The sequence below is a fragment of the Cupressus sempervirens genome, chromosome 8 (assembly GCF_028749045.1).
Source record: "Cupressus sempervirens isolate cs-2001-9-10 chromosome 8, ASM2874904v1, whole genome shotgun sequence".
Classification (NCBI taxonomy): Eukaryota; Viridiplantae; Streptophyta; class Pinopsida; order Cupressales; family Cupressaceae; genus Cupressus; species Cupressus sempervirens.
In genome coordinates, this window is record NC_143125.1 from 621,217,206 (window position 1) to 621,244,262 (window position 27,057).

General features: G+C 34.0%; 1 protein-coding gene across 3 annotated transcripts in view; it reads left to right on the top strand.

Annotated features, from left to right (window-relative positions):
- Positions 1–27,057, top strand: part of LOC149543977 (uncharacterized) — an 85,908-nt gene that overhangs the window by 50,580 nt on the left and 8,271 nt on the right. The gene's annotated exons all lie outside the window — the stretch shown is intronic.

The window sequence follows — 27,057 nt, forward strand, 5'->3', positions numbered from 1 at the left end:
TAGATTCATACTTTGAAATGATTTAGTTTTAGAATTATGTATATTTCTCTCAATTTTTAGTATATATATATATATACACACACACACACACACACACACACACACACACACACACACACATGAATCTCCACAAATCACAATGGGAAAAAAAAAAGTACATGAATCCATGGATCCGATTCACGTGCCTTAATCGGATTTGTTTCACAAATTGGTAACTAAGGTTATAACCAATAATGAGTGGTATACAATGTACATGCCAAGAGAGGCATTTTCCCCTTATATTATAGATATGGAGTAATATGTCATCTTTTCTTATGTACCAATGTTATTGAAATTGAAATCAAAATCACTTTGTCTATATACTCGACTCATTTCTCTCCCTGAATTTTTCAGTTTTCTTATGTTTTTAATTTTCTTTGGCATCTGTTGCTACACGGTTAAAATGAAATTTGAAGAAATGCTGGTAAAATGTTAGATCAGCTCAATTATTAGACAATGGACATTGTCTCAGAATTCAATGAAGTTAGTTACCTTTTGGCTAATGGATTTTCAATTTTTTAGAAGGTGAATGATCAAAATCATGCAATCATCTGGCGAATGAGCGGTGGACAGAAAGAAGACTCCCATCTAATGTGCTATCAAATTAATTTGTATTGAAAAATGCAAAAGATGTTATTGTGTGCTTTTGTAGACAAGAGTCTAATGCTACTTTATTCTTCACTAGTAACCTTATACCTAGGTAAGGCTAACTATTATTTACCCCAACTGTTACTGCTCTCCAGGGGTCATCTCACACCCACCACAGTCCTATGCCACTGTATTTTACCCTTTAACCTTCTCTTGGACAAGGTCAATCATGACAGACAGCTTTGACTGCGCTCTTTTTAATCTTTAACTTGTATCCCCATGCGCTTTGCTTTTCTATTTATTCTCATCCTAACATAAAGTTAACATGTTATGTCCATCTCTTGAAAACCTTTTCTTAATTCCCTAATGACCCCCATAAATGGCCACCCTCGTTTCTTACTCTCACCCTTGCAATTTTTCTCCTTATTGACGCCTCATTCTTTTGTGACACTTCTCCATGACTGTAAGTCACATTTCATCCACTTCTCAACACTATAATTTTTCTTTCCTGCTTATTCCTTCCAAACAGCTTCATGCATGGCACAGATCATGCAGCATATTTGATATTTGAAAACTCTAAAGCCATTATCAGTTTATTTATGGATTCGATTGTGTGTGTTTTTAGCATCAACATTTCGGATCACACTCAGTGATCCATAAAGTCCTTGACGGTGGGGTTGGACCCTATATTCTACTTTTCTCTGTCAAGGATATGTCGCAGGCAAAGACATTACTTGATGGATCAACAAAAATGAAGGTAGAGGATGCTGCCCCGGAACTCACAACATGCTCAGCACATTTGATCTGGATACTATATGTTCAGTTAAGAAAGCTCAGTATACTGTAAGCTCTTAAATCTGAAGATGCTCTTGGCAGATTTTATGCTTAGAATGTCAGGTTATGTGTCCATTTTTCTCAAACATCTTGTCATTACATGTTATGTTAGGTCTTCTCTCATCCCATCCATGGATTGCATCAGCATAATATCAAAGAATTGTAATGTGTGGGGACAGATAGTTTAACATGGGTATTTAAATAATTACAGACCTCTCCATAAAAGCTTCTTTCTCCTTGGTTACACCATGTCTCATCAAAATTAAGGCTAGCAAGCAACATATCTTCCTTTTGTTTAAATCCTCCTAACAACCATTTGTAGGTTCATAATACCTGTAAAGTTTCTGCAAATTCTGAAGAAACAATTATGATATGATACCTTTATCCTTGCTGAAGATGGTCTTTACTTGTACCAGACCGTATATACAATGTTCTTGCTATAATGTATAATTCTGCAATAAATATTTATTTCTGCTATAATTCTTTTGAGGCAATAAATGCTAAAGGATCAGACTTATGTTTTAATGTGTGTCCTTTATCCACATTCACACCCTACATAAATATAGCGACCAAGGGGCATGTCCTTAGAAAGGACATGTCCCTCTCTAGGTCGGCCTTAATTGCTTTCTTGAATCCGGTGTCTAATGGAGGATGACATTTAGTGATTAAAATAACCAAGTTGATCAAGTTAGTCTTTAACAATATTGTCCCAAGGAGATGCCGATCACAACGAAGGAAATGACAATTATATATAGGCCTTTATTTAAGGGATTTCATGCAGTATCAAATCTGTAGAATCAGACCAGCATGATGTTAGAGTTACAGAATTAACATTCTCTCTTAACTTGATAATCATACTGAGAGATAACATATATTGCACCATCAATTGAGGTGAATAAGCATAGATTGATACTCTATATCTATCAGAATCTTCTAGGCATGTGGTATCATTGAACACATGATACTATGTCATATTACTATACCTGTGATATGACTCATCACTTATACTTGTGATAACAATATTGCATGGAATGTAATATACTAGATAAAATCCGGAGAATGATTAAATTCTTCCTTCATCCAAGTTGTGACTATAGGTACTGGCAGGCCTATATCACAATATGATCCTAAGTTAAGATCTACCAGTACACAGGATAAAATCCGTTGAATGATTAAATTCTTCCTTTATCCAAATTGTGACTCATAGGCATATAAATGTCTACATCACAATGTGATCTTGAACTCATCCAGATCTGATAGTAGTACTCTATTGTTCAGTACATTATGTTAGAGATCGTCATCTCTTATAATGTCTTTTATACAATTGTTCATTATCTCAGAGATCGTCACTTGTTAGATAATGAATACAACTGGTGAAGCCCATAACAGTCAATAACCTGACAATGATAATTTTAACACAATTACTTTATTAATAATTAAAGAATACAAATGTATTATAATTCAACCATACCAAGTCTTTTCTTGAAGTGATCTGTCTTCACTCGAGAGAGAGGTTTGGTAAGAATATCTGATATCTAATTTGCAGTGCAAATGTATTCTAACTTGACAGTTTTCCTATCTACTATATCTCTTACATAATGGTAAGGAATTTCAATATGCATGGACCTATCATGAAAAAATGGATTCACAAAATGCTTGATGGAACTTTGATTATTACAGTTAACAATAGTGGGATTCACCAATTGACCAAATAATCCCACAATTAACTTTCTAAGCCAAACTACTTCCCAAGAGGCCGTTGTTGCTGTAATGTATTTAGCTTCTGTGGAACTCTGTGCTACTGATGCTTGCTTTCTGCATATCCATGATATCATCGCTGAGGCTAAACTAAAACATCCAAAAGTGCTTTTCCTATCAATACCACTTCCAGCCCAATATGAGTCTGTGAACTCATGTAAGTCCTAGTTAACTTTCTCATACTTGAGTCCAAGGTTAAGAGTGCCTTGTAAGTATCTCATAATGTGTTTGACTGCAACTAGGTGAATCTCCTTTGGCTTACACATAAACTGACTTAAGGTATTAACAACATAGCAAATGTGAGGTCTTGTATTTACCAAGTACATAAGAGACCCAATCATCTGTCTGTAAAGAGTGGAATCTATGGAAGGTGATTCTATTGTTGCTTCCTTAAGTTTGTGTAGATTAGTCTCCATTGGAGAAGACACAAGTCTACAGTTCCACATTCCAAATCTCTTCAAGATGTCTACTGCATACTTTCCTTGATTAAGTATGATGCTATTAGAGTTTTGCCATACTTCCAGTCCTAGGAAGTAATGAAGGAGTCCTAAATCTTTCATATCAAATTCTTTGATTAGATCTTTCTTGCATTGATCTATAAGATGATCATCACCTGTTATTAGTAAATCATCAACATATAGTATCAAAATTATCATATTATCTTTATTATCTTTATAATAGAGATTTGGATCAGTTTCATTCTTAGAGAATCCTACACTGGTGACATATGTAGCGATTCTTTCATACCATGCCTTGGGAGCTTGTTTAAGCCTATAGAGAGCTTTCTTGAGTCTGCAAACAAAGATTTTAGGATTAAGAGTTTCAAATCCTTAAGGTTACATTCAGAAATGTTGTTTTCACATCCATCTGATGTACTTTCCATCCCTTCGATGCTGCAATAGCTAGGACTACTCTTATAGAGGTGTATCTAGCAATTGGAGAAAAGGTTTCTTCATAATTAGTTCCCTCCTTCTGAGAGTATCCTTTGGCTACGAATCTGGTTTTATATTTTTCAATGCTATCGTTAACAACATGCTTGATTTTAAATATCCACTTAGAAGAAACAACAGATTTTCCTTTAGACTTTGGAACAATTTCCCAAACATCATTCTCAATAATGGATTGGTATTCTTCCATCATAGCATCTTTCCAAGCTATATGTTGAATAGCATCTGAAACATTGGTTCGTTTTGATTTAGATAAATCACTCATTTTTGCTGCATAACTAGAAAATCTTCTGGGTCTTTTGCTTTCTCTAAAGTTTCCAAATGGTGCAGCGAAGTCTTGTGCTTCCTCTACAGTCTTAATAGCCCAAAGTGGTCTTTTCTTAGGATTTTGAGTTTCCTCAAGATTAATATTTTGAATTTCACCTATAACTTCTTCAATGTTCTTCCTTTGAAACTCAGATTCATGATCTTTAGAGTTAGAAATATGTGTAGGATCTTCAGAACTTGGGGCTCTTTTGAATGCTAAATCTTCTTCAAATATTACATCCCTACTAAGTTCAATTTTTTTTGACTAGGTATGAAAACTCTATATGCTTTAAATGTTTCACTATACCTGACAAAAATACCTTTCCTCCCGGAGGGCTCTATCTTAGTTCTCTTTTCCTTTGAAACATGTATGTATACTGGGCACCCAAATATCCTAAGATGACTTATATTTGGTTTAACCTTAGAAAAGACTTCTTCAGGAGTTTTATTTCCAAAAGTATCCTTCTCTGCTGCCTTCAAATGGCATAACTTGAATTCAGGTGTAGGCTCATCATTGATGCTCACAACCATTGGGCTTGCAATACTTGTTGCCATCTTGTCCAACAAATTTTACTTAATCTTAAAAACTTCAAATTTCTACTAAGACTCCCTTAAGACTTTCTCTAACTCCGCTAATTAGGGCACAAAACACTTTTGATTACTTTACAATAATTTCATGTTACTTAAACTTCTCAATATATTGTACTGGGCTCTTTAGGTTTTTGCTCAAGCAATTGCTTCAAAAAAGTAAGGTGTCAAATGAATAATGGCGACACATTTATCTGCCAACAAATGTACAAACAACTCTTTTAGTAATAAATGCTTTCAAGAGTAACTTTTTTGTTGATAGTCGCCCTCTTTGTCCAATAATGATACCCTTTACTGATTACACTTTGATAACTAGACTTGTCAACCGATAATTGTATAACTTTCAAATGATAGTGCTATAACATCTAGAGCTAATTGATTTCCATAAGATGTATTCATCACAAGTTCTACTACATCTTTATATGCTGATATAAGTTCTAATCATATTCTTTTATAAGGGATGAATGGATTTTAACAATTTCTCTTATGTCCCTAAGCAAACCTTGCTTAGTTTGATGATGAATCCTCTTGACCAGAGGATGAAAGATTACCTATAGGTGCACTATTTTCTTCCTTCTTGACCCAAATCTTCTTCATATCATTCCTCACTTGTTCTTGATTTACCACTATTGTTTTTCCTTTGTTATCTTCATTGCTGGCTTGTCGGTACTTGCACTTTTGTGCTAGGCGTCCATACCTGTGACAAATAAAACATACCATTCTTGTTCCTTAATTTCCTCTTGGATTCCTCAATCTGTCGCTCATCATCATGTGTCCAAAGTGCCCACATATATTGCACATTGTTGAAATGTTTCCTTCTCTTCTTAATGTATATACCAGCTTGTTTGGTATTCTTGTCAGTGAGACACTTGATCTGCTATATTCAGCTTTATGTCCATACTAACTGCATGTGTAACAGTAACTTGCAAAGCTTTCTTCTGATAAAATGCTACTAGATCTTGTTTTGCACTCTTTTGCTTGATGTCCAAACTTATTGTGATTGTAACAATGTCCACTGAATAGTGTACCTCTTAAAACATTAATTGATCTACTTCTACAAACATTTGATGTATGACCAAGTTTTCCACAATTGTAACAAGTAGGTTTGTTAGATTTCTTACCTTGTGTATCGATAGGTCTTAGCTTTTGTGATAGGTCTTTTGTTGCTGATTTTGATGATTCACCGATTTCAAACTTGTTGTCACCGATATTGCCTAGGTTGTATGTTTTGGTATTCTTTGATTTTTCAGTTGTTCATCCACCTTTTGCATGCTTAACTCAAACTTTGTGAGTATTTTAATAAACTTTTTCTCAACTTTGATTGTTTAGATTTTCAGATTTTCATTCTTGATAAAATGTAAAGTTCCATTATTGAAACTCTTTAACCCTAGAATCATGAAACAGCAAAAGAAAAGTGTTGATGTGACTTATTGGGATGAGAAGATGCATTGCAGATGGGTTGGGCTCAAGATCTGCCCATTTGTGGGTCTAGGTGTTGAAGACGCTAATCATAAAAGAGCTAAGTGTCTCTAGAAACCTCCCAAAAGGGGATGGGTTAAATTGAACTTTGATGGAGCCTCAAGAGATAACCCAAGAAAAGTTAGTATAGGGTGCTGCCTACATGATATGAATGGTATGAAAATAGCAAGATTACTGGATCTAATTGGAGGGGAGACAAATAACAAGGTTCAAGTATTGGCTCTTGTGGAAGGATTTCTTCTCAGTAAGGACTTGGGAATAGAGAAGCTTGCAATTGAAGAGGTATTTTGCAATCATGATCAACGATTCAAGAAAATACTCTATGCCAAGTTGGAAACTTGAAGCCATCCTATCTAGAGCCCTTTAGATTATGCAATCCTTCCAGAAAATAACCATTAGCCATATCTACAAAGAAAGTAATTTGCGGGTTGTTGAGCTTGCTGATAAAGAGATCAATGGGATTACTATCAAATGATTGGGATAAGCCCGCAAAGGTTGCAAAGATTTAGATAATCCATAGAAGCTAGGCATTTAAATGACAGTTTTCTATGTAGCTGTAAAAATAAGTACAGGAAACTAAACACTATTGTCACTCCTCTCATGAATTAATGCATATATATATATATATATATATATATATATATATATATATATATATATATATATATATATATATTCCTAATTTTCAGAGATTATGATGCCATATTCTTTTATTTTTTATATGTATATATATATTTATATATAAATTGATACATACCTTTTAATTTTCTGTCAAATATTTATTCATTCTTTACTAAGTCTTTCCCTAACATATTTCAGATTTTATTGAGTGCACTGGTGTTTTCACTCTCAAAATTTTATTTTTCATATCTATTATGAGATCAGAGGGAGATTTTACTGCCTTTTCAAAGATTGATTTTCTCTTTCAGCGTTATTCATCTATATTGACCAGCGATGTCTTGCACTTTACCTATGGGAGGCCACCCAGCTTCGTGAGCATACCCTGCAGTCACTCATACCTCAGGGTCATATCTTAGACCAACTCATCATTGCCTTTTTCTCCCCCCTTGTCTCCTCCACGGGGCGTGAAGAGGCCATCCAGTATCCACTCACTCCAGATCGGTTAGACATTGCACCAGTAGTTCTCGACGACAATCTAAGATTCTATATCGTCCACGTTTGTACCCTTTTGTGACTAATTTCTTTGTACCAAGGAAGGATCTTTAGTCCTTAGCTTGGTTTTTCTGGCTTCATGTCTTGTTTTGTGTTCTTCTCAGACACCATTTGGTGCTCTTGTTTCAACCGACTCTTTTGTTTGTATGCTCAATCCCATAAATCCTTGTGGTTTTTTGTTGGACATTAATATTATTATCTTATCTTATCTAATCCTCAAGGCCTAATTATTCTAGTTTTAATTTCATATCAATATCAATATTTTATCTCCTACTGTTAACTTTATCTTTTTTGATTATTTTCTTTGTCTTAATAAAATAAAGTATATGACCCAAGGTTAGTTTTTTTCATTTGATAACAAAGATTATTTAGATTCTTATGACTTGGTCCTTCCTCTACCATGGTCATTAGAGTGGGGTCTTTGGAGGTATGTTTCTTTAGAAACATTAAATCACATAAGTGCTGGAGCGGAACTTCATGAGATCTTGTGATTCTACGATCCAATTGCCTCGATTACCTAAAACTTTTTGACATTTATGTGGGTACAGAGCTTTCTCTTACTTTCACATCATTAGGTGTTGTGTATTATTTAGCGATCCATCTTTTATTTTCAGCAATCATTAATTTTAGCTGCAATTCTTACAAATTACGACCGATATATATGATCCATTTGGTTATATTTATAGCCCTAATCTAGTAGCTTCATGTTTCTTTTCTTGTTACTACAATACATATCTTGGTTTGAGGGCAATGGATACTCCAATTAGGATGAGGATGGGGAAGAGGTAGATGTCGCTTTGAGGGCAATGGATACTCCAATTACAAACCTTAGGGTTTATGCTTGCCAAACATAGTTTGATTGTAAGGCTGGTTTCAAAAATTGTGGGCAAAGAATTTTCAATGCTTGCACATAGGCCCGAAATGAACACATAAATAATTGTTGTGTATGTGGCTACTATTTTGCATGTTGATAGGAACAAACTATTCATTAAAGATCTTTGCTACAATCTATTTGAAAGATATATGTTAAAAGATTTGGATGTGATCTTAGAAAACATTGATGCAAATTTATGCATTCCTAAGAGGAGCGATTGTGGGGTCCAAAATCATCCAGCTTAGGTCTATCTCATTCTAATTATCAACGACCACCTGAGTTTTGCCAAGAGATTTTTCTCCATTACAAGAAATTGGGGCTTTCTCCTAAGCATTATGCATATTTGCGCCAAGAAGGAATGGGAAGGAATATAATTGTTCTTGGAGGCAGACACAGTCGGACACAACGATGAGGAAAAGGAGGAAGGCGATGCTAAGTACACAGATGGCTCAACTCATGTCACAAGGAAAACTTAGTAGATAACCAAGTATCATGTTTAATCCTGGGAGAATATCTACTCTAGTAGTTTTAGGGCTTTCTTCCCTTTTACTTATGCAAACATTTTGGTATTTGGCTAGTGACAGATACAATTCTGCATCTCTTGTGGTATATAGTAGGGTAGTTTTTATTTTCCGAAAGACCTTTGTATTATTGGCATTTGGGTTGTTGGACTAATTAAATCTTCAAGACTATTTTCTTAAAAGTTATATGAACATGTGCTCATCCGTTATCTATGATCATGCTTAAAACTTTATAAGTTTATAGTTTTCATTGTGGTAGTATGGAGCTTCGACTCAAAACAAGCATAGTTTCTTTATTCTGCTTTCATAATTATTATTAAAACCTAGGTATGCTCGACTTTGGCACTATTGGATCCTAGGGTATATGTTCCCATATATATATATTTGCTTGTAATCTTTAGATAGTTTTATCTTCATATACTTTAGGCTGAGAGAATTTTGACAATACTGAGATTCACTATTGTTTACTCCCTTTTGGATTCCCTAAAATTTTATTACCATAAATCTTATTAAGAATGATGAGAAGGCTTGTTAGTCTTTCAGTTATTTACAAATAATTATTCACCTTGACTCCGACTACGGATACAGGTTATGTACTCTTTTATCCTTGGATGATTGATTTCTCAGTTTGTAATGTAATGTCTCACACAGAAAATTCAAAGGCGGAGAAAAATCGCTGGAAATAAGGCGTCGTATAGTTGTAGACATCGATTTCAGCACGCAATCTGCCTCTGGCCGGTCAAGTTTACATTGCCTGCTGGTGATAAATTAGCATGCCTGCAACTGCTATCTTTACTGCATTTTATCAATCATTGTGGACTATCTCAAATGCCAAAAAATTATCTTTCTTCTCATTTCCTCCACCACCATTCTACTAAGCTTGATGCACAAACATAAACTAAAGATCAGATTATTCAGCGATAATTATTTACACGTAAATATGTAAACAATTAGACAAGGAGGGGAAAACACTTGGTGTTCGCTCTCTTCAATTTCGTAGTATAATAAAGAAGATATATCTTGCTATCGGAGTAACCATTGCACCTCTTTACATACAAATGCTAGTTTAGTAGAAATGAACTATTTTATAATTAAATTACATCACACACACACACACCTCGTTCTATCACGTTCTTCATTTATAGTTGTTTTCGTCCTTTTGAGCATTTCTTGATTGATCTTTTGATTCTACTCTCTTAAGGTTTCTTCAGCTATATTTGTTGTGATATTCTGCGCTATTTTTATGGATATAGCAGATCTTTAGGCTTTTTTGTTTGTCCATGATTCATTGATGGCAGAATTTCTGCTAATACCGGTATATCATAAAGACTGCGGACCATTAACTAGGCAGTGTTACACACACACACACACAAAGTTTAAACATATTGTTACTAATTATCAGCCTCTTTGTGTATATTAAAATAGCTTCTGGTTAAAGTTGGTGGTCCCTGTATGGCATCAAGGTGATTGGTAAAAGGTTTATTATGGCGTTGCTTAAGCTCTGGCAGCCTCTTTGTGTATATTAAAATAGCTTCTGGTGAAAGTTGGTGGTCCCTGTATGGCATCAAGGTGATTGGTAAAAGGTTTATTATGGCGTTGCTTAAGCTCTGGCATAAATGCTAAATGATTTTCTTTTATATGCTTAGGATCTGATAGTCTGTTAAATGGATGGACTGGCTATCCTCTCTAGTATTTGGCTCTGTTTTTGTGACCCTATTTAAGGCTTGTTTTAAAATTGGGTAGGTCACTGGAAAAAGTAGAAGATATGATTTTTACAGGTCGGATGACAAGAAAGGTGGACAAATCAAGATGCCAAAGACTTCCATTGGATGTTACTTGTATTTTGTAATCAGCAGTTCATCATCTTATTGTGTACTCCTTTCTGTTGTAAAACCGGATATGCCTGATTATTTAGCACTAAGGTGCTCTATGCATAGATGGCAGTTCTAGCTATTATCTTCAGTAGGGATGTACAAGAAATCTTCTTTATCTTCTAAAGTGATGTAACAAGAGTGACAATTATCCTCTTCAATTATTCCCCGAAAGTTTTTCACATGGGATCTGTAACTGTATATTCCAGACTGGTTAAGTCCCGAGCAAGATTGGAGGTTTTCTTTGCACCATTCTTTCCTACCAGTGCCCGAACCAAATGGAGCTGTACTATTTTTTTATTTTAAAAAATGTAATAAAACTTTTGGCTATGGCCTTTTACTTATTAAAAAAAATATTAAATATTTGAAAGATTTGTAAATTATAAATGTATTACAGATTAATAAATTACATATAAAATTATAAATTATAAAATTATTTCAAAATTTAAAATTAAAATTATACCACAACTCTAAAAATAAAAAGATTATAAATTAAAGAACTAGACATTAAAAGATTATAAAACCTAAATAACAATACCCATAACTACAAATGTACAAACTTTATTATATAAAAAAAATAATTTTTTACATCCTAATCTCTATAATATAATTATAAACATTAATATTTAATATGTATAAAATGAGTATAAGCCACAGTAGTGGGATGATAAAATAAAACACCAAATATTACTAAATTGTCGACTCAACCTAAACAAGGAGTGCAGGAATGAATCAGGACTAAATTACCAAAACCTCCACACCTCACACTGAATTTTTCCTGGCACTGAATCTTCTCTTGCTGACATCACAGATGAAATGTCTCCAGAAACTACAAGGAATATTTGGATGAAGATGCTGAACTAATGAAATCACTCCTGTACTGAAGAAAACAAACAGTGAAAGAATTTTGGATGCCATATGGAGGAATTCACAGTTATTGATATAGTTTTAATCATGAATAGTTGGGTTTACTTTTATATCTTCAGAGATTTTTAATAGTTTTTTTCGAAACTTTATTGCAGTCGCTGGTTCCCTTCATATTTTTAAAATTTTCAATTAGTTTTTTAAATTTTACTGCAGTTGCGAGGTTCTTCATATTTTATGAATTTCAAATAGTTTCTTTTAAATTTCACTGCAGTTGATTTTAAAAACGGATTGAATAGTTTTTCTCAAATTTTACGGGAGTTGATTTTAGAAACAGATGGTTTTCGTATTTTAAGCCGAATCTTTAAAATCTGGCATGGCAAATATTTCTCTGTTTCTTAAATCGGGGCAATATGACTTCCAGTCCGTATACCATATCCATTCCATGTCTGATATTGTGATACACATATCAGTTCAGGGGAGGTGCCATTTCCAGTAACTCTACCTGATACACATGTATTTAATCTAGCCCATAGGAAGCGGTTAAGCCATGTCATGAGTTCTGAAGGAGGTGCTGGCCACTAATTTAACACACTGCACTCATTTTTTTATTTTAAATATTTTGGTTTCTCAATACATTTCAATGTTTCGTTCATGACCACCTCACTACCTACAGCCCCTGAGCATACAGCCACATCTTTCACAACTTTATCTCTCCAGACTGACACAAGGATTAAATCGAGATTTATTTTATAGAACACTAAATCTATCTAGGCATCTACCTCAGTTTCAATCTATCACAGATTACTCAAGAAACTTTCATAGACAGTAAGCCTCTGCTCATCTTCACTACAATAGTCTATCTTCTCATTTTTCTCCTATTTATGTTTCATCAGTCATTCGGTGTTGTTAATTCTGTAACTCTAACATCATACTGGTCTGATTCTACAGATCGTACAGATCTGATAATGCATGAAATCCCTTAAATAAAGGCCTATATATAATTGTCATTTCCTTTGTTGTGATTGGCATCTCCTTGGGGCAGTATTGTTAAAGACTACTCGATCAACTTGGTTAGTTTAATCACAAACTAGATGTCAGCTTTCATTAGACGCTGATTTCAAGAAAGCAATTGAGGCCGACCTAGAGAGGGACATGTCCTTTCTAAGGACATGCCTCTTGGTTGCTATATTTATGTAGGGTGTGACTGTGGATAAAGGACACACGTTAAAACATAAGTCTGCTCCTTTAGCATTCATTGCCACAAAAGAATTATAGCAGAAATAAATATTTATTATAGAATTATACATTATAGCAAGAACATTTGATATACGGTCTGATACAAGTAAAGACCATCTTCAGCAAGGATAAAAGTATTATATCAGAATTTTTTCTTCAGAATTTGTAGAAACTTTACATGGTATCAGAGCTCTGGTAGTCGAACCTTGGCTCTGCAAATTAGTAATCAGTTTTGGTTCATTTCTAGCTTCATTCTTCTACCTACAATGGCTGCAACGGCTAATGCAATCAGACCCGAAGATAGATTCGATGATAAAGACCATTTCATTGCATGAAAATTCAGAATTATGGTGGCTCTTGACAAATATGATGTATCGCAGTTCGTTGATAAGGAATCCAAGCAACCTAATATTGAACCTAATAAAACTACCTGGATCAAAGGAAATAGGAAAGCCATGAGAATCATATTAGATGGAGTAAAAAATGAAATAGTACCTATGCTAATGAAACATCAGACAACAATAATCAATGCATATGAGGTTAATAATAAAATCAGAACCCTGTCACTAAAAAGGCAACTGAATCATACAAAAATAAGAAAGGGAGAATCTATGAATTCATACTTCCTAAGGGTGGCTAGTCTAAGAGATGAACTAACAAGCATTGGGTACATAATTGATGATGAAGAATTAACATTAATGGCAATAGATGGATTACTAGATTCATGGGAAATATTCTCACAAGGAGTAAGTGCTAGAGACAAACTTCCAGACTTCAATAGACTTAAAGGAAATTGCCTTCAAGAAGAATCTAGGCAACTCAAGAAAGGAGGGAAATTGAATACCGAAGATGAAGAACTTCATGTTCTCAACACAAATTCCCATAAAGAACTACACTTTGAAACTGAAGTCGGGCATTTCTCTCCATCTCAAAAGAGTACTCTATGTACTAGGAATCAAGAGGAATCTAATCTCTATTAAACACTTCAAGATGGTGGACACGCTTTTAACAAACAATGAAACCTCCCCCAGATCTCATTATAAATGGGGCAATGGAAAATAAAGTGAGTCTTAGTCTTTGCCTCCTTGAGGTGACAAACGTTGCAAACCCTGTCCTCCCTGTCAATCTGGTGGTCAGTTTGGATAAGTAGTCGGAGAGAGCCCACTCTAAAAGATCCCAAAGAGATGTTAAAGGCACGAGTCCAATGACGAGTGAGGTACTAGGGGCACAAAATGACCCCATCCTGGATATCATGGAAGTGCTCATCGTAGAAGGCCATCAATGGACGAATTCCACCTGGAGGGATACTCCAAGTCGTGATAATGTACTGTCTGTAGATGTCAAGTCCGACGTGCTCATTCAGCTCCTGCTGAGGTGGAAGGAGGTGAGCGGGAGCATCCAAAGAAAACTGAAAGGGGGAAAGGCAATAATGCTATCAATAAATTGAATAATCAAATTGATATATTATACTTCATGATTATAGATAATTATATGTACATGTATATACATAAGAAAAAGTAGTTTCTTGTGTAACATATCTATATTTATTTTGTCAGTAAACGTGAAGATAAAACTATTAGTGAACTAGAGAGGAATCTCATTATGTTGCATTATATAATGGATAGGGAGTATGCACAGGGTGAGGAGTAAATCAGTCACGTTGGGGCAACATAATCCCAATATGGATAAAGAACTGAGTGAACCCCACGTTGAGCATGTCCAAACTCGAACAACAGTAACTCTACCATTCATTACGTAATTCAACACATAAGGAGTAGCCTTATTCAATGTTACTAATAATATTAAATGATAGAGATTTAAGACTCTTTGGGTATGAAACAAACATAATCTAAACCCTAATTAAGGATTATATTAGAAATTAGGTAAGCCCCAATGAGGAGTTATCACAAGTGGTATCAATATAATGATAATAGATTATTTCTATTATCTCTGTTTAGTATCTAATGCTTATCTATTGTAATCTTTTGTAAATATTAGAATGTTTCTAATATTTAGTTTTCTATTTCTAGAATAGGTCGTTTCTATTCTTTAGTTAGCTGTAGATAATTGTTTGTTTTCTCTTACTAGAATATAATGTTTCTATTCTTTATGATTGTTTCTTAGGGAAACATCGTTCAGTCTCTTGTATAAATTGACCTCTTGATCACTATTAATAACAAACAAGTTTTTACCAATTACTCCGTAATATGATATTAGAGCCAATACTCTAAATTTTTTCAAAAATAATTATAATTTCTTGGTTGAAATTATCTACCTTGTACTTTCAAAATTATTTTCATGCTTATTTGCTTCCAACTCTCTATATAATCAGACTAGGGTTTCCATTCTGAGATTTGAATTCACTAACTTTTGGTTCGGTTCTGCAACCCATTTCTCTCCAGATCAGTTTATTTTTCTGCGCATTTTTGCCATTTTTTGTATTTCTTGCAGTAGGGTCGTTTTTTTTCAAAACCCTAATTTTTTGTATCGGATCCAAATTTCTTTTACAAACTCTTGGTGGGTTTTTTGAGATCTCAATTGGGTTGTCATTTGTTTTTCTGTGTGCCTTGGATTTCAATTTTCAAAGTAGTCGATCTAGAAACCAACAACATATTCTTTCTGGGTCACAATTTTCTAGGTCTCTACTTTTTGAGGGTTGCATGTACTTGCATGTTGTTTGTATGTGTTGCTTTACCATGCAAAGTCTCGTGTTTTGCTTCCCTTATAAATTGTGGTGGTTTTCATAATTTATTTCCTCAAAAAAAAAATTTGATGGGTTTTTATATTTTTTCCTTAAATTTTTTCTTATGAGTTTCTATAAATTTCCCCTTAAAAATTTCTGATTATGTAATTTACAAAATTGTGCAATTCCTTTGTGGGTTTGCAATTTTTTCCTCAAAAATTATCTATCGGGTTTTATCGTTTTTCCTAAAAAATGAAGCTTTGTATTGTTAGATTTTGATTGTTTTTCCACCTCAAAAATCATGTTGGGTTTTGATTGATTTTCACCTCAAAAATCATGTTGGGTTTTGATTGATTTTTTCACCTCAAAAACTGTGTTGGGTTTTGATTAATTTTTCACCCCAGATGTTGTGTTTGGTATTTTTGATTTTCTCCTAAAATTCATGGCTTTTTGCAGTTTGTGTTGGAACATATGCTCATCTGCAAAGGTTTGAAACATTATCCGAAGAACCATTAGCAGTCTTCTCAGCAAACATCCTCTGCTCTAGATTCAAAAGGCTTCTGGAAGAAAAACATTCAATGCAACTATTGCCACAAGTTTTGGTACATGAAGGTTGAATGTCGGAAGCGCTTATCTGCCCTATCTAAGCATTCTAGTTCGCGACCCACAACAAACAGTGTGGAGCACCTTGAGTAGACAGAATCTGCCTTTTACGCTTTTTGACAGCTTTGTGCTCTAGATAGATTAAGGGATGGTATTATGATAATAGATAGTTTCTATTATCTTTGAGCATCTAATGGTTATCTATTTTAATCTTCTATAAATATTAGAATGTTTCTAATATTTAGTTTTCTGTTTCTAGAATAGAATGTTTCTATTCTTTACGATTGTTTCATAAGGAAATATCATTCAGTCTCTTGTATAAATTGATCTCTTGATCACTGTTAATAACAAGCAAGTAAATACCAATTACTTCGTAATAATCAGAGCATGATCTTGTCATTCTGCAGGGTAAGAGATTAAATAAGGAAAAATTAGGAATATAGTAATATGCATATTATGTGTATGCTTTGTTTCTTAATGCATTAATGTATATACATCATGTATGCTTCGTGTCTTCATGCATCGACGTGTTTGCTTTGTGTCTACTTCGCGTTTTCATAGATTCATGCATAGTTTTGTTATGGACCTTCCTATATGATGTCGATATAGATGCATACTTCACTATGTAAAGGGATTTATATTTATGAAATTTATATGAATGTGGAACTTTTTAATGCAAAAGGAATCAAGATGTTTTAGCCACTTTTCTTATTCACTCACTATACTCCTGGGAGTTGATAGATGGTGTTATGGAGGGAGAGGTAGAGTAAAACCAAAGGTTGTACTAGTGTCAAGTACCCTATGATAAGTAAATCTGCACTTTCCTAAGGATGAGGATAAGTGGAAGTATAGAATCAAGGTTGAAACACATGCTAATCAGTAGAGGTATTCTAAAATATATATATCATTATTTAAAATTAAGTTGTTTGCATTATATTGGACATACATTTTGTGAGTATTGACAACCATCGAGTCAGAGTCATGATCATACTTCATGATTCTTTTTTAATAATCTAGAACTAGAATGATCAAGGAATAAGAATCACTTCAAAATATTAACCAAAGCTATTAGATTTAAATTTAAGGTAGGATAATGTCTAAGTTGTGTAATAGAGATTGCTTGAGGACAAGCAAATTTGGGAGGGCTGGACTGTCATCATTCCAAGATCAATATAACTATACAAATATAAATATATAAACATATATACAAATGCATACATTGTTCCAAGTTACTAAATATTAAACATGATTTGATATATTCTTATACTAATCAGTATTGTAATACCGATCTAAATTCTGTATATATATATATATATAGATAATTATAATCAAATTCATTAATAATAGCTAGGATGGCCACAACATTGGGTGGATTGACATATTTGGGGAATGTGACTTTACCAAGGGCCATGCCGCTATATTTAAAAGGGCTGAAAGCCCTAAGTTAAGATCACCAAATGACTACCACGAACGAAGGTACAAAAGGAAATTTAAAACATGTCATTACCACTATATTTAAAAGGGCTCAAAGCCTTAAGTTAAGATCACCAAATGACTACCACGAGCAAAGGTACAAAAGAAAATTTTAAACATGGCATTGAATGTCGATTTGTATGGAATAAAACATGGACTAAATACCATGTCATTTAGTGACAAGGAATATGGAGGAGTCTTATAAGAATAGGAAACCTTTCAAAAGCATAAAGGGCCAAAATTATAGGGAGGAATAATATAAACAGGGAGGAGATGTATATGGGGCAAAGTTCCCAATAAAATGAAAAATTTAAGAGGCAAGTTTTTTTAATGAAGGAAAGGCATGTCCTTAATAAATAGATATTTTTACATTTTAATAAATTTGACATGTCAAATATTAGTAATTTGTTTGAAGTAGATATATTATCTTTATTAATTATATTTATAGGCTATATTTTAGTAATCAATAATGCTATAAATATATTGAATAATAAATTTGATATATTATACTTCATGATCATGGATAATTACATGTACACGTATATAAATAAGCAATAGTAGTTTCTTGTGTAACAACTAAATTTATTTTATTTGTAAATGTGAAGATAAAACTATTAGTGAATTGGATAGGAATCTCGTTATGTTGCATTACATAATGGATAGGGAGTGTACATAGAGGGAGAAGTAGATCAGTCACACTGAGGCAAGAGAATCCCAATATGGAAAAATATTTGAGGGAGTCCCAACTCGAGCGTGTCCAAATGCGAGTAGCAGTAAATCTATCATCCATCACGTAAGTCAGCACATCAACAGAAATAGCCTTATTCAATGTTACTAATAATATTTAATGAAGAGATTTATGCAGTTTTAGTGAATTTATTTAAACCCTAATTAAGAATTATATTAGAAATTAGGTAAGCCCCTATGAGGGGTCATCATAGGATAAGTATAAGGAGTTCAGATCAAAGACATTGACAGCTATGGTTCTAGTAGATGGGGAGTTTGTGCTAGAGCAAGACATTATAGAGTTATTGAAGAAAGTGCTAGATGAAGAGAAAATTCAAGCCTATGTAGAGGTGGCCCCTCTAATATTGATGATACATTTAAAATAAATGAGTTAATCCACAATGCACCAAGTGCAATTGAATGCCATCAGACAATGTTGGAACTATCATTGAGGACGTCACCAAAGAATCTGAGAAGCTAGAGAGGAGATTGAGCAACAATAAATCCCATTACAAGCAACAATAAAGCAAGAAAAGGACAAGGTTGACACAATTGCCAACACATCTATCGAGACGAGATAAGAATAGTGAAAAGACTACAGAGGACTGACAAGGTCAAGAGCAAGATAATATACCAATGATGCCATCAATAGATTTGCTAGAACCAACACAAAAAATAACGAAAGAAGTATTAAGAGCAATAAATATACAAGATGAAGATTTGCATGAGCAAAATACGATATCAGTTGAACAACAATACACATACCCACACTTACAGTCAATGGATATTGATAATGTGTAGACCATCGAGACACATTAGGACACTGGAGATATTGGGAACAAGCAACATGACATGGGTGAAACAGGTAAAGATGATCAATCGTCATAGGTCCCAAAAGACTTAGGCAAAGGAGAGTCCAACAACACAAATTAAGACAATGAGAAGAAAGATGAAAAAAATGAAGAGAAGAAAGGAGAAACAAATGAAGATAAAGATAAAGATGTCCACAAGGAAAAGTAGGATAGGAAGGATGCAAAAGGAAAAAAGAAAAGAGATTTAGATGAAGAGGAGGAATAAGATGATCCTACACTTAGTGATCTTGAATTCAAAATATTAAGGAGGTTCCAAGGACACTAAAGAAAATGAAAGATAGAGAAGCATATGCAAAATCATTTGAGAAGAAGAATGCCATTGATAGAGAAAGAAGAAAGAAGTGAAGAAGATTGTTAATCAAGACATTGGATATATTTGAAGATCTCATTCCAGATATCAAAGTCACTGAAGATGATTCTCTTATGGATCAATCGAATAAATATATTGATTTTATTTATAAGGCTGAATAAGATTAAGATGGAAAATTTACGAAGGAAGCTGAGAAAAAGTTGTTAATAAAAATTGCAATTTTAAAAGTTGAACCGTTGAAAATTATTGGAGCACTGAAGGATGCTACAACATTTATGCAATTTTAATGAATTTATTGGAGATGTTGAGAATAAGCTTGTTGAAGTAAAGATTGAGTTAATCTAGCATACAGACAACAAACAATCTTTGAGCTCAAATTTTGTGGAGCATGCAGCTAAATTGAGAGATTATTTCAAAAGAATTGGAGTTGAAAGCAGAAGTTGACATACAACGGATGCGAGTACTAGAATTTCAAGGAATAATAACACCACATATTGATATCATGCAAACCGTTGTCGGCAAAGTAGAATAGGTGGTGCAAATGCTAGAATTGAGCACAGTTGATGGATTAGAGGAATTGGTGCCAGACTTGAATGGACACTTGCTTAGTTTGAAAGCATTGCAAAATTCATGGGAGATCATAATAAATAATGTAGGTGAAAGGTATCAATTTATTAGTGATAAACTATAATCGACATGGACCCCGACATGCACACTTATTGCCTATCATTTGGCATTGTTACCAAAAAAGGGGGAGATAGATGCATAATATTGAATCAAAATTTCACATGTAAACTACATTTAAAAAAAAAAAAAAAAACATATGAAGAACTATTATAGGGGTAGTTCACCTATTTCAGAGAAGAATAGTTATCGACATATAAAGACATACAGAACAAAGGAACAATTTTGAATTGTTTTGCATGATGAGGTTTTTGCCATCACTGCTAAAGGGGGAGATTGTTGGCATGTAATGAGTATTATGATAAAGTTTTGTCATTGATGTCAAAGTATTCTACAAAATTATGGAGAAGCTTATAGGTAAATAGTTCTAGACTATTGACATACAAAGTATACTATTGGCATATAGAGGACACTATCAACAAGAAGGAAGAGTTATTAGATAAAGTAGATGGTTGTCGGAATAAGGAAGTTAGTTATCGGTCAAAGGGAAACTCATGGATCAGCCGATAGGAGAAGGTAAAGGAAAATGGTTTATGGAAAGTTCGAGATTAAGGTTTTGGTGAACCCGAAGATTGAGGTCATGATTGAAGGATCAAAGATAGAGAATCAACATTAAGGATAAAAACCTAAGGAACATATTAAGCAAATAGGCGATGACAAGGGTAATGAGGATTAATCAGGTGAGTAGACGGTCTAAAAAGATGACGAGGACAAAGATTGAGACTAGTGATTAAGAGCAAAGCATAAGGGATTGATAAGCTTTAAAGGAAAATGCATGTAGGTCAATTACTACTTGTAAAGAATCCTAACAGTTTCTACAAGGTACCATAAAATCCCTTAATTGGGTAGTCTCTAACTGGACTAATAAGTTCTATGCATGAGCATTTTGTAAATTCTTTAACAGGGTGAATCTCATATAGGTGGGATAAAAGCTCTTAATATAGTAGTCCTAACAAGACTGTAGATATGCTTAACAATGTATTAGTCACTCTTAATCGGACGAGTCACTCCAATGGTGACATATTGTAGCCTTAACTAACAAACCTCTTTCGGGTGCAATGAAGAGTTGTGGGTATTACCCCACCATAGTTTTTCCCTCTAACCAACGGTTTTTGTAAGACCAAAAATCATTGTGTTATGTTTTACTATTATTTACTTTGCTATTTACAAGTTACAACATATCGGTAAAACTAAAGGAAGGAACACTATCAATTAACAATTAAATGTGAGTTGAAGTTTCAAGTTCATGATTCAAAGATTAAAAAAGCAGATTTTTTGTTGGTACTGATTCACACCCCCATACCCCCCGCAGTACCTAACCTTTCCAATCAACACATGAATAAGGAAGACACTCTTCAATCTCTTCCTCTTGATGTCCCCCTAGTTGCATTGTCAATGCCTTGCTGTATGCAAGGTGAAATTTGCTTCTACTATGCTCTGAAACAGCTTGCCAATATGAAAAACAAATGACGTCCAAACATACCAATTCCCAAGGCTTTAATGGCATTTCCGCTGCATTCTCATGTGTTCCTCATAGCTTGCACTACATGCTTCTCCAGTTGAGCACCAAGATACTCCATGCGGCATACACGCACACCTTGAATGAGCAAGCTGTCTAAAGATTATACGTTCTCATTAATAAGCAATCTCCAATCTCCCATTCATACACAATATTGACATCAATTACAATCCAGCTCTTCACATAAATAATTAACGGTGGTTCTTCATTAATCAGGGCCGAATATTACTCCTACTCAAACACCACCACCTCTTTTTTCAAAAATTCACTAATTTTTAATTCTTCCTTTGAGATATACGAGGCTTACTCTAAGGTGTGAAACTCCACCCTAGTAATCAAAAATCGTGCATCTAATGCTAGTTCCTTACTGTCCACATTCCGGAAATCCTCCATCCAATCACCCCTTAATCTGTCATTCAATGATGCAACAAATTTGGACAAACTTGCTGCGATCTCATTACCTTCATGGTTGATATGCATGATTTTGAAGTCTGCAAAGGATCCGATTAAAGAATTGATTTTCTTTATATACCAGTTCAGATGCCACAATCCTGTTTCACCCTTACTAATGCTAGCAATCCCACCTAAAGGTTTGATGGGTACGCCAAAGTGATGTGTAGTGAATTATCTAAAAGGGGCTTTGAAAAGTAGTAACACTATAGTTAAATGAGTATTTGATTTTTAGAGATTTCCCAAATGTTATGGGCTTTCAAGTCAGGTTTTGAAGTACTATAAATGTATATTAAATTAAGTACAATAGATTTTGTAATTTAAGACAAGTATAATTTATCTAAGAAAGACATTTGAGCACAATAGTTCACAATATATAGTAGAAAATTGTAATTGCAGTTGGAAATGGCCAATAGCTCAGGGTTATAGCCATATCACAACTATCTAAAATACATTGTGTTAAAAGAATTTATGTATTAACAATTCTTACTTCAAAGGATAATGGAACTTTATGAGTGACTTAAGTTAGATTTTAGATCTAATAATTTTTTAATATACATAATTTCTTTCCTATATTTATTTAAAAAAAATATAAATATCATTTTATAAATACATTTTAAAAAATATAGATTTTTACAATTGGAAATTTAAAGCAAGGTTGTATAGGCATTGTGAGAATTTATATAATTATTTTATAAATACATTTTAAAAAGGTATAGATTTTTGCATTTTTAAAAGATGTAGATTGTTGTCACAGTTGCAGCTGCTTCTACCATCCGACGAAAGGGTTTTGTTTTGCAGCCGAAGGAATGACTGAGCAGTGGATGTAAAATACTTTTCAAATTCGACTTTAGGTTTTTGCAAGTGGAAAAAGGGTTAAAAACAAACATGTCATGTTCAAACATAACCATATTCGAAGTCAAATCGCAGTCAAATTGCTAGGTCATCACAAAAATGGTGGGATATGGGTTGAAAATCGTAAATATGTTTCAGCTTTTAAAAATTTGATTCCCGTCCGGTTCCACTGGGTTTTTTTGGACGTATCAGAATCCAATACAGACCATACCAGCATTTGAAGGCAAAAGAGGAAGTACTGATAACTTAGTAGAGAAATGAAGGGTCCCTTGTGCATTAATGATGAGTATGTGGATAAGAAGCAACTTGTGAGCACAGTGAATGCATTATGGAAGGAATATGACGACAGAAATGCTTTGACAAAAATTGTGCTCAACAATGAGGAATAAAACAAGGCCCATTTAGCCAGGCATTTAGCACACTGACTACAAGCGTGGAGTAACGTGCATGAAGGAGCCAGAGTACCTAAAGTACCCGAGTGGCTCAAGATCGAACCCCGAGACTTGAAGCGAAGAATCAAGCTCAGAATGTTGTTGGCATGGAGTGTGACGAAATTTGGAGAGGATCGGGGTTTAACTGTCTGATCCACAATGTAAAATGCTATCCCACCACTAATGGAAAGAGATTGTTAATTTTTATGAGAGTTGAGCTCTACAATAAGGCAAGTATGTGTGATATATTATAGTAATGTTTATTTTTTATGAATATATTATAATATATTGATTAGGATAAGATCATTAAAAATGAGATTATAATGGGGATTTATTATTATAAAAATGATAAACTATATTGGAATAATGGGGATCATTTTTCAAGTATGACATTCTTATAATTATCTTTATCTTATTGGAAAGATCTTATATTGAGTATTAGATTAGTCTCTGTTATTTATTTCAATACGTATTATAAGAGCAATGTGCCTTGATATTTTCCTCCGAGAATGTTCTTGCAAGAAAAAGAGGGAGATTCAGATTTAGAGGGAGGCTGACATTTTAGGCAACTTTGAAAGAGATGGAGTAGACAGAGGATATGATTCAATCTGCATTTGTGACAACATTCTGCGTTAATCTGCGTCCAAGTTGGGAACCCAGACAAGTATCTACTGTGTTGAAAATCTGCATTTAAAATCTGTGTAGCGTCCAAGTTCATTCTACAACCAGCGTTTTAAGTTCACTACGCATATCGGGGTATGTATTAAATTGATTTATGTTTTGTTTTAAAATTTATTTGATGTTTCACACTTTAAAATATTATGTATTGATATAAACCATATGATATTGTATTATTAATATGTTTTTTTTAACCTGCTGGCTCTTGTAGACAACATAATGGAAACTTCTACTGCTCGACCCGAATTCAAGACCTACCAAAACTCAGTGAAACGCAACCAATTGGCAGCAAGCAAGGCAGAAGAATTGGTTGATGTGCATTCCAACTTGCGCCTACTCACTTTTAAACAAAATCAATACAAGGGGGCACAAAGTTGTGGGTTGTAGATCCTGGGTGAACTAATTTGGATTTTAGTCAACGTGCTTCTAGCTATCAAGTGATACTGGGGCTGCATGTGGTTCTAGAATATATCTATGATAACTTTCAAGTTTTGATAAATTGATATGAAACTAAACTTATAGTAAATCAATATAAATTATAAATGTTCTAGTGCAATATTTATAGTAGTTAGGTTTGTTTCTACATTTCAGGCTGTATTCATGCATATATATATTTATGATTTTTATATGGTTTTTTTAATGGACATACCCAAACCCCTCTCCCAAAAAATTGCCATACCCACCTAAGCATGCCCGTGCCCTTACTCGTATTGGCAACTTTGTTTCTATACCAAATTCTCCCATTCTTCTGTAGCAAATGTCATTATAATGGGCCTCTGAAGAATCTACAACATAAGTGAGGCTCAATCCAAACAAAAGACACCACAGCAAGTCATGCATATGAATGACATGGGCCTCCCCAAAGAACCCAATGTTAGAGCTCTCTTCCACCACTCCGGACTGGAGCAATGCTGCAAATGCATTTCTGCTTCTCTGATAACACAGTAATTCTCTTTACAAGCTCGCTGCGAGATGAATTTAGCACTCTCCTTGTATTCCTTGTGTCCTGCAATATGTGTGTCTTCTTTGCCTAGGGAAACCCCTTCAATCTTCCCACCTACGCCATTTATTGGCGGCCACACAAATACGCTTAACTTAGAGAGCTTGCCAGAAATAACCTGCAGAGATTGTCACATTGAGATTTGCTGAATTTTGGTTTCTTTTGTTGATTTCCCATTCAAATAGAGAGGATGTTGAACTGTTTTCCTCCTTTACTCTGCGGTAGATATAAGGATCACAAACTTCAATTTAATAATTCTGTCAGACCTTTGTATTCACATTATTCCCAGAAATCAGCCTCCTCTGATACTTTGTTAAATTTTAGAGGACTGCAGCAAATTGTAATAGCACTGCCATGTATTAGGTATGTGCGTTCCAAATGCAACATCCTCTTAGATTCATATATAGAGAATAGGCCATGGATAGACATGTCTATTCATTAATCAGATAATTAATATAATAACAAATTTAATCATATATATGTATGTATGTGTTATATTAATTTTCTTATATAACAATAACCTTATATCTCAAATATAGAGAACACATATTTATTATCTCATACATAATACATTTATCCGAGTGAAGCTATCAAACATCAGCACCCCAAGATGTTTAGCTCGTTATAGTAATATTTTGCTTTCAGGATCTCTCGCTATATTCCCTGTTCCTGATGGGTCGAGATTATCTTTGGAAGCACTATTAAAATTCATTTTGATCCATCCTATTTCCAGTGCTGCCCATTGGTCAACAAGATTAACCCTATACTACCCATTAACGGGCCATGACTGTCTCTTTAAGCATTGTTGTACTTTTGTAGTTTGCCGTAGCCAGCCTTTATACATTCATATTGTTTGAAGTTGAGCTTATTCCATAAGACATTGCTGACAAATTGTACAATATTCATATCATATCACGATGCATACTTAAGCAATGACCACAAATTTGGTATCGGGATTGATTATATTACACTAATAGATAAGTCGTCTATTATTTTAGTTAATAGTTATCTATTGTAAATATCCAGTTAGCTTTAGTCTGCTTTCGTTTTCTACTCTCTAGAATAGAATGTTTCTATTCTTTACAATTGTTTCCTAAGGAAACATCGTTTTATTCTTTTGTATAAATTGACCTTCCGGTCTCTGTGAATAACATGCAAGTGTTACTTCCGTAATATGATATCAAAGCGTGGTTAAATTTTTTCAAAAATAAGAATTTCTTCATTGAAATTTTTGGATCCTTATTTTCGAAATTATTCTACACATATCTGCTTCCTCATACCTAGTAACATCTAGGGTTTCGGTTTGCCTTGATCTTTGCTTAGGCTTACAGGTCTCAAAATTGCAATTTTTGTTTCCCGCCTGAAAATTGTGGCATCTGCAAATCACAATTTTTTGTTGGATTTTTGGCTACAAATCACGATTTGCTTAAGGAATATCATGCACATACCAACCCTGTCTATCCCTGTTAGATATTCTGCTCGCATTCTAGCTGTTGGGGCTCGTTTTTTGGTGACAAATCGTGACATACAATGTTTTTTTGAGGACGTGTGTCTTGCGATTTTATGGTGCAAAATCAAATTCTTGGTGGGTTTTTCGAGAGCTCAATTGGGTTGTCGTCCATTTTTTCTGGGTACCTTGATTTTTGTGGCTCAATTTTTGAGCCAGCGGATCTAGAAAATGATAACATATTT